The sequence below is a fragment of the Wolffia australiana genome, chromosome 5 (assembly GCF_029677425.1).
Source record: "Wolffia australiana isolate 7733 chromosome 5, ASM2967742v1".
NCBI classification, from domain to species: domain Eukaryota; kingdom Viridiplantae; phylum Streptophyta; class Magnoliopsida; order Alismatales; family Araceae; genus Wolffia; species Wolffia australiana.
The window spans coordinates 2,736,450-2,745,486 of record NC_135839.1 but is presented as its reverse complement, the minus strand read 5'-3'; positions in this window follow the sequence as shown (position 1 = coordinate 2,745,486).

Sequence of the window (9,037 nt, the reverse complement as noted above, 5' to 3'; positions counted from 1 at the left end):
CAGAATGTGTGATTGGGTAGTTTATCTACTATGCACGCCCATTGTACTTGGGCATACTATGGATGACACACTAAAGGTGGTACTGCCTAGATCTAACATGGTTGTTTAGAGAAAATGCAATGAAACTTGTGTTAGCATACGTATGTTATTCCATGTTGAAGTCTATATGCATTGATGGATAGTGAAAGCTATATAACTTTGATGCAATGGGAAAATATTGTAGGATTTGTACACTGCCATGGGATTTAGGGAAATAATTTACATTCTACACATGAAAAAATCATTTGTCTACTAAAACTTAATTAATTTAAAATTTTATTACATTTCTTGAGAGTTTTATGTACTATGAAAATATTAAGAAAAGTTCTTATTTCCCCGGAAGCATAGAAAACTGGGAAGCTTAGAAAGCTTAAAAATCCATTAACATCTTGCAAATGAAAATTTTATAGTCCTAAAATTGGGAGACAAATTTGTAATTTCAGACTCTGAATTCCTCCATATGAAATAACCAATCATTTGAACCAGACAGCCACCAAATTATTTTCTAAATCCATGTAAATGTAATGATAATGAGATATATTGTGTAAATAAAATAATTGAGTAACTCTAAAAATAATTGACACCTAGAAAAAACTTAATCATATTCACGATTGTCTGAATTTTCATTATATCACATCAATACTTCTTCTTGCCACTAGATAAGAGAAAATCCCCAAAATTGTGGTGGAAGCCTTAAAAACTACAAGGAAACTGGTTGGAATGATCAAAGTGAAGCATTTTATAAACTTTTACACGGAATCTCTATTTCATATAAAATATAAGTGAGATGGAGAAAAGAGTCAAAAAATATATTTTATATAAAATCCTGCATAATCTCGAATGTTATCAGTTATTGTATGTGGACCAAACAACTTATAAGGTTTAAAGGTACAATAGTTATATAGTTGTGAAATGATATACCAAGTTAAATGATTTTGCTGAACTTGGGATATTTTCTCCAGTGGTTAGGATAAATACTGTCAACGTCTTTCAGTAACTAGGAGCAAGTATAGGGTAGACTTGATATCTGTATGGTGCAAATAGTGCATTTTTACGAAGTGGCCTAGATTAATAAAATTACATGGAAATTCCATCGAGTTGTGATCGAGGTACAAGTACTAAAGTTAGTTCTAAATTTTCATTAATTGACCACGATCACACCCTATTCTTAGGCATATTCAAATGATGAAATTTACTTATATTTGGTTTATGTTGATGATATAGATGGAATAGATGCCAAGGATAAATAAATGAAAATTTAGAATGACTGATCTACGCAATACTTTGAGATGAAAATTTTAAGAACTATAATTTTTTCTTGGAATTATAGTTAATATTTTCACGTGGCAATTTTTATCTTGAAATATTTATACTCTTTATAGTTTGGAAGAGACAGGTTACCTGGAAAATCAGCTCACTGACACATACATGGACCCTAATCACAAGTTTTAGCTTCGTAAAATCAAAAGTGTTCACCAAATAGTATCTGAAAGGTGAATATAGAAAGTTAATTTCCTTTATCTAATATGCTTCCTGGTAGATCATATGATGTTATTATTTAACTTTAATTTTGCATTAAAAAATGATAAACATTTGAATGCTGCATATGAAATTTTAAGATAATAAGCTATGGATAGTTTATTAATAACACTATTACTTTTTCTATAAAATATATATATAACTTTCGTGCTCTTTAATGAATCACAGGTCCACTACAGGTAAGTGAACTTTCTTAGGTCAGAAGCCGGTCTCCGAGAAGTGTAAAAAATAGAGGACATCATCTAGATTTCTTGGACATAGAACTACAGGCTCTTGTTGCAGGAGTCAGTGAAGTACAATCATTTATTAACATCTTTGCATGTAGCCACCAAAATTCAAAGTTTCAATGAGATGATCATAACTATGGTGAATAATATGAAAGAGTCACGCAAGTCAATTTCAACAGATATTACTCCAAAGAAGAACTTAAATCTAGGATTAATTGCACCCCATTGATATAATTTTCATACTAACGCACAGCTATATTCACCACATGACTGGAATGTTTCTTCATACCGTGTAATAATTTTCTCACAGTTTTATAACCATCTAAATTTTTCTTATTTCCTGAACTTAATAATGTGTATATATTTTATTGAAACTCTTAGGGGTCATATGAAAGAATATACCCTCATATTATTTTTGAATTTCCAAACCCTCTTACTTATATCCAAAACATGTTTTTCTGCTCAACAAACTTTTTTTTTGCTTCAATCTCATTAGTAGTTCAAAGTTCAGATTGACCAGCAGAAAAATTACACAAAAGAAGCTGGACTTTATGAATAGTAATGGCTACAGGATTATCCATGCTCATCATATAAGTTTGACGATATAATGTTATTCTATCGACATACTTTGATGTCCTTCTCAAGTATCCTTGAAATATGAATATTTAGAATACATGCCTATGGATCAGTGATCTCGCTATTATAGTATCATCATAACTCACCATGTCAGATTATGAATCCATGGACTTCTTCATAAGCATTATATTTACACTACGCTCAACACATTGTATTAATCAACGATAAACAACATATGGAATGTGTGATTGGCTTAAGAGCCACATGTATTTCCCTCTTATATCACTCTGTATCTATCTATCTATCTCTCTCTCTCTCTCCCTCTCTCTCTCTCCCCCTCTCTCTCTCCCTTTCTCTCTCTCTCCCTCTCTCTCTCTCTCTCTCTCTCCCTCTCTCTCTCTCCCTCTCTCTCTCTCTCTCTCTCTCTCTCTCTCTCTCTCTCTCTCTTACGCCCTTTACCTGGCTCTATCTTATATATATTATCCACATTTATATACCTTTTTAATGATGTAGTATCACTATAACAAACACCAATGTAGGAAAATTTACGGAAACCTGTGTAAGAAATAGATGTGTTTTGCAAATAAATCACCATTCTACATCTCTTTCAATGGATACAATATTTTAATTATAATTAATATGAGCTTCTAGTAATTGAAGTCCATAAATACATCCAATGACTAAGTGAATATGATTAGATCATTGTACATATATATTATTTAAACATGTGCTCAAAATATTTTTACTCCAAGAAAAATATAGAAATACCTCAAAATAAATATATAGAATATCACTTTTAAGTCATGCTCATCTGATAATTATGTCATTTCTGTAGTGATAATAAATATAGAAATTGGGTGCTCTTTGGGGAAATATATCACTAAATTGATGTATGAACCCATGAATTTTATTATATGTAATTTAATCAGGTAGATTCATGTCACTATTGTTTATGTGGTCCTTAGACCTAAGACACAAAAGACACCTTTCAGATTGGAGGTTGTATTTTCAAGATGACATTCGGTTTTATAGCCATGAGATTCTAAACTGCCTTATCAACAAGTTAACAAATGTGAATTTTTAGTGAAGATGGGATTGTTTGCCCTTAATATTAGAGAAGAGAAAGAGAATGAAGAAAGTGTAGGTAATATCTAGTTAGGGTACTGGAAGTATAAAATATTGAGTGAATCTGGCCTATTGGTTGTAAACCAGCCCTTATGCAAGCTGCTCCATATCAGAAATTGGGACTTGGGTAGGAGAGCCAGAAAGTCCGCAAAGGGTGTTATAGACATATGGCTGGTGAACTAACCTAGCTCACTCATGCATGTCCTGATATTTCATACTCCACAAGATTAGTTATCCAATTTATGTAGGATCCTAGGGAAGTTCATGAATGTGGCATGAAATCATGCATATTCTAATGGCATTTTTGGGATCACTTTATGTATATTATCTTTATCTTTATATGAATTTCCATCTCATGAATTAAATGTAGCATTTGGTTACAACAGTAAATTTGATGTAATTTTTGCATAAATTACAGGTCCAGTTATTTTCATGCAAAATAAATTTTAAAATTATTAATGGGTGAAAATATTTCTACTTGTTATTATATATTTTCCAGGAAAAAAATTAAATAAAATAAGTAAAAAATGGGTTGATCCATGCACCGGCAGCAGCAGCACTCAATCCGACCACAACCAAGCGAGTGTAGAAGCACTCAAGCCCACCCACAATCAGGAAGCATCACCTCCTAGGTACTTGGCCATTGAAACTAAGGATCCACAAGTGAGCCCTAAAGGAACACACATAGGTGTGCAGGAGCCCATAGATGGCATGGACAGATGCGTGGGAAGAGGGGAAGCATTTAATTTATTTAAATGGAATCATTACTTCATATTTATAAGCATGTTTTACTTTTTACGATTATCGATATGGGATAATGCCTAATGCACTACTTTCAGCTCCACGTTGGGCGAGCTAACATCTAAGGCTATAGATAGTGGACCAAAGGTCGTGAGCTTAAGAAATTAGAAAGAAAACATGACTAGTCTTCGACCTGACCAGGCCTAAAGCCTGTGTCATAGCAGGTTGTTTAAAGTATGGAACAGAATCTCAGAAATCTGATCTTCTTAAAGATATTGGATGGCGAGATCATTTTCATTCTATGAAATGGTCTTTCCGATTTCTGATTGGCTCATGTTGTTAACGCAGATGGCAGGACCACATGAACAGCAAATGAGAGTATGACACAAGGATGTGGACGACAATGTGGCGGATGATGTGGCAACAAGGGGGTCACCATTAACAAATGGGTCCACAGCTTTGATTTAATCACATCCATTGAACCCAACAGAGAGAGATTGGACGGCCAGGGGTAAACCAGTCCTTCTCCACCCACGGTCGTCATTCTCGTTGGCTAACCAGCAGACTCCGGTAATTGGAGAGCCGTTGGATCAGGTCTAGCCCATCATAGGGTCAAGAGAACTTCTCTCGACCATTTAAAAAATTTTTGTGGATAAATAAAGCATCTTCGTAGTAGGAGCAAAAACCGCTGACAGAGACCCTTTCTGGGCTTGGAGCGGACATTTGGGAGTGGCGACAGCCCTGCCATTGCTCAACCTGCTAAGATAAGAGAAGGGCTAGGAGGCAAAGAAGCTACACTAGTACGAAGGAGAAGAGAAGGGGAAACTGTAAACCAAAGCTACAGGGCGACGATTAGGATTCCCACCCCATTCTTGATTCAGGGCATATTTTGTATTTTCTGAGCTTGATCTGAATGAAATTGCTCCATGAACGTAGTAGATTTTATGATTTTTGGTTTTATTTGAAGAAAACTTTGATTTCTTCTTGTTTGAGTATCGCGGCCTCTTTGAGGCTTTCCATTAAACACCTACAGGGTGTCGACAAAATTATATGATTTTCCCTGAATTTATTTCATAAAAAATATCTTAAAATACTTCTTAAATATAGTTACTTACATAATTCATATTACTATTATTCTAAGATAATCATAAACATAAAATCATAAAATATACTCTAATATTCCTCTAACTAATCTTCTTAACCCTTCTACCTCTTCTTAATTTCTTTGTCTCTATCTATGTAGTTAACCAAACTATCTCAAATATCCTCTCTATCCAACTACTTTAATATGTTCTAAATTACATAATCCTTATTCGCCTAACTATCTCTCTTACTCTTGAATTCTAGGCATATATATGTACACATATATTTCTGTCCTCCATAATTCTATACCTTAATATACAATCCCTTCTTCTCCATACCTATCATAACTATGTTCCCATTCATCTAAATTCTTCTTCTTACCTCTTACTACTTTCTAAAATAAATAGTCCTATTAATTAACATATTATATCTTATTAAATAAAATATTATTCAATATGTAACTAAATTTTAATATCTATCCTTGTTACATCCATCTCCTATCTTACATATAACTTACTATTAATTAAATAAATAACCTTCCTATCTTCTATTAATATTATTTTATTACTCTCTATCTAACTAATCTTATATACTTCTTCCACTACCAACATTAATATCACCCTTGATTATAATACCATTAATCTACTTCAATATCCTGCTTCTTTATTATCTCTAATATCTATGAAATGATATAAATAGTATCTCTCTCTCTCTCTCTCTCTCTCTCTCTCTCTCTCTCTCTCTCTCTCTCTCTCTCTCTCTCTCTCTCTCTCTCTCTCTCTCTCTCTCTCTCTCTCTCTCTCTCTCTCTCTCTCTCTCTCTCTCTCTCTCTCTCTCTTGTTCTCTTGTTCTCTCTCACACCATTTACTATTCCTTACTCTTACGTATTATCTTAATTCTCTCATCCATTAAATACTTCCTCCCACCTACTAGTTATTTATCCTCTACTAGTTTCACTACCTTTATTATCATTATTACTTTTATTACTCAATTATAACTAATATCTTTAACTATTATTATCATCCTAAATTCTCCATCACCCTAACTCAACTATTAGATGAAATTCTAAAGGCCAGTCCTTGTGGAGACGAGCTCACTCCCACTATAAAAATCTGAGAGAGTTTTCTATTATCACAAATTTATTTGATTTAGACAAATTAACATTACAATGACAGAAAAATTAACATAGTATTTTGCTTTCATCACTATGCATTGCATACCCTGGAGGGCACCCCTAGACTAAGAATTGTGTCGAAATCCAATGCTCACACTAACCTTGAAGTTGATGACTGACAATCCACCTCAAGCTACGGTGTGTTGCTTAGGGGTAAATATATCTTCAAGGAAAAACAAGAAGAAACATTTTGTATCAGATCTAGTGCAGAAGCCAAACTACAGACCCTTCCCATGGGTATATGTAAAGCCTTGGATCAAACACCTACTCGAAGACCTCCAGATTTCTCTTCCCATGCCAATGAAGATGTACTATGACAACCAATCTGCCGTTACTATTGCTCACAATCCAGTTCATCACCTCAAAACCATGCTTGTGGAAGTTGGTCGTCACTTCATTGAAGAAACGTTTCAAAACAGTACAATCTGTACCTCCCACGTGAACTCTACAACGCAATGGGTTGATCTTCTTACCAAAGGGTTCTGCAGCCTTTTACTGAAGAAGCATATATTTAAGCTCTGAATGACAACTATTCATTCCAGCTTGAGTCTGGAGTGTTAGATGTTAGCATTTATACCTTTACTATACTTGGGGTATATTTGTAATTGTGCCCACTGTAAATATGACTGTTATCAGGTTCGGATATCAGGATTCAAACCTCTTAAGCTCATTTTAAGGGTTTTTGCCCAAAACAATGAAGGTTTGGTGTTTTTTCTCTCAAACTTTCTCTCTTATGCCCTATTATCTGATATCTTATCGTGGAGCACTAACTCTTCTTTATTTCGGCCAGTATGGAGTCTTGGATGTACCAAGGGGATCAGACACTTTGCCTATTCAGACTTGTTGGATCCATCTCCTATTTGTCTCACTTTGGCTTTTAATATTATCTAACTTTTTTCAAAGGTTATAGCAAGTATACTTGGCTTTTTCATCTTACATGAAAAGGTGATGCATTCAATTCTTTTTATTTGATGTCACAAGTAAATCATGTTAAAGTTTTCATAAAAAAGGTATTTCAGTCAGACTCATCTGGTGACCTCCAATCCCTCCATGTCCATCTACAGAATAAAGTATCTAAACACAAATTTGTGCCCTAATACTCCAAGCATAATGATATTTCATCACTTGTTCAAAATGCAGAAATGGATGGCCATAAGTTCCTTCATGCTCTTTTGCATTTCTTGACATTTTATGCATAGAAACGTTTCCTTCATTTCAGCTTAGTGGTTGTTTTGCAATATGTTACTATTACTTGCACATATATCAGTTACACATTCAATTGGGCCTTTCCATCAATTCATCTTCATACTTCCCCTTAATCATTCCTAATGGGTGTGTTGCTGAATCTCTTATTCATTTTTTGTCACCTAATGTTTGCAACACCTAGTATAGTGTTGGGTTATGTGCCTTGGGTCATCCATGGAAAACACGTTTCCATGGATGCGGAAGCGTGTCGATCAATTCACAATCGATCTTTAAAATCATACATTGAGTGTACCTTTTTGCGGAACTTATTCCACCCTTAACATATTCACTTTGAGATCGTTCCGAAGCCATTCATGCGTCCGGCCTCTAGAAGTATCCACGCGATCACTCAGCGCTTGGATCTCCACCTCTTCTTGTTGAACTCTCCTTGGAGACTCTCCTTGGCTGAGTAGTAATGTAGAGAATGAAGAAAGGGAGGGCTCTCAAATCAGGCTTGAACAGGTGCTTAAAATGAGACCCCTTTCCTCTTTATATTTCACTTAAGTTTCTTCTCAAAAAAATCCTACAAAGTAAAATATATCCATCAATGCCCTTATGACGTTATGCGTGTGACCCTCTTTGCCGATGTATCATTCTAGTAAATAAATTTAGTGTCCCAATAACATTTATTGACCAACCTTATTAATTAACTATATAAACATATAGATTAATTAAATAAGGATCGATTTAACCCAATCGATAGGTTAAGTTTCCGGCCCGTGGAGTGCCAAGCTGCACCTCGTGCTCTAGAAGATATCGAGTAGTCTCAAACTCTCTCATGGAATCTTTACCGTCATCGGTTACCGTATATGTATAATACATCATCTGTTGCGAGACTCTCGAACGACTTAGGGTTTGGTTTATCGTCAAGCCCTAATCTGGCGTTCAATTAGTACTGCTGCGTAACAGGGATCATTGGAGAACGCTTCTCCAATATCCTTACTACCCTGGCCAAGGATTTTTCTGCATCGTCTTCCTTGAGTCAATCTCCTCTTATACCGAGAGTGGATGATCCTGTCTTGACCACTCAATCATCTCTGTGAGCTTCTTACTACATCCGAGCTATGACATGTTTGAATCCCATGACTAGAAGCTCGTAAGTCGTAGTTAAAACATAGTTGTCCACTCACGAGATGTCCTTGGTGTCTCTGATCAGTGGATCACTTATACAGCCATGAATTGAATCAACCTGATTGACGTTTAGGTATAATACCATTCAGGGATTCATACAGATCAATTCAGTGAACTCTTTCTCCAAAGAGCACCCAATATCTGCCCTTAGTGTCGC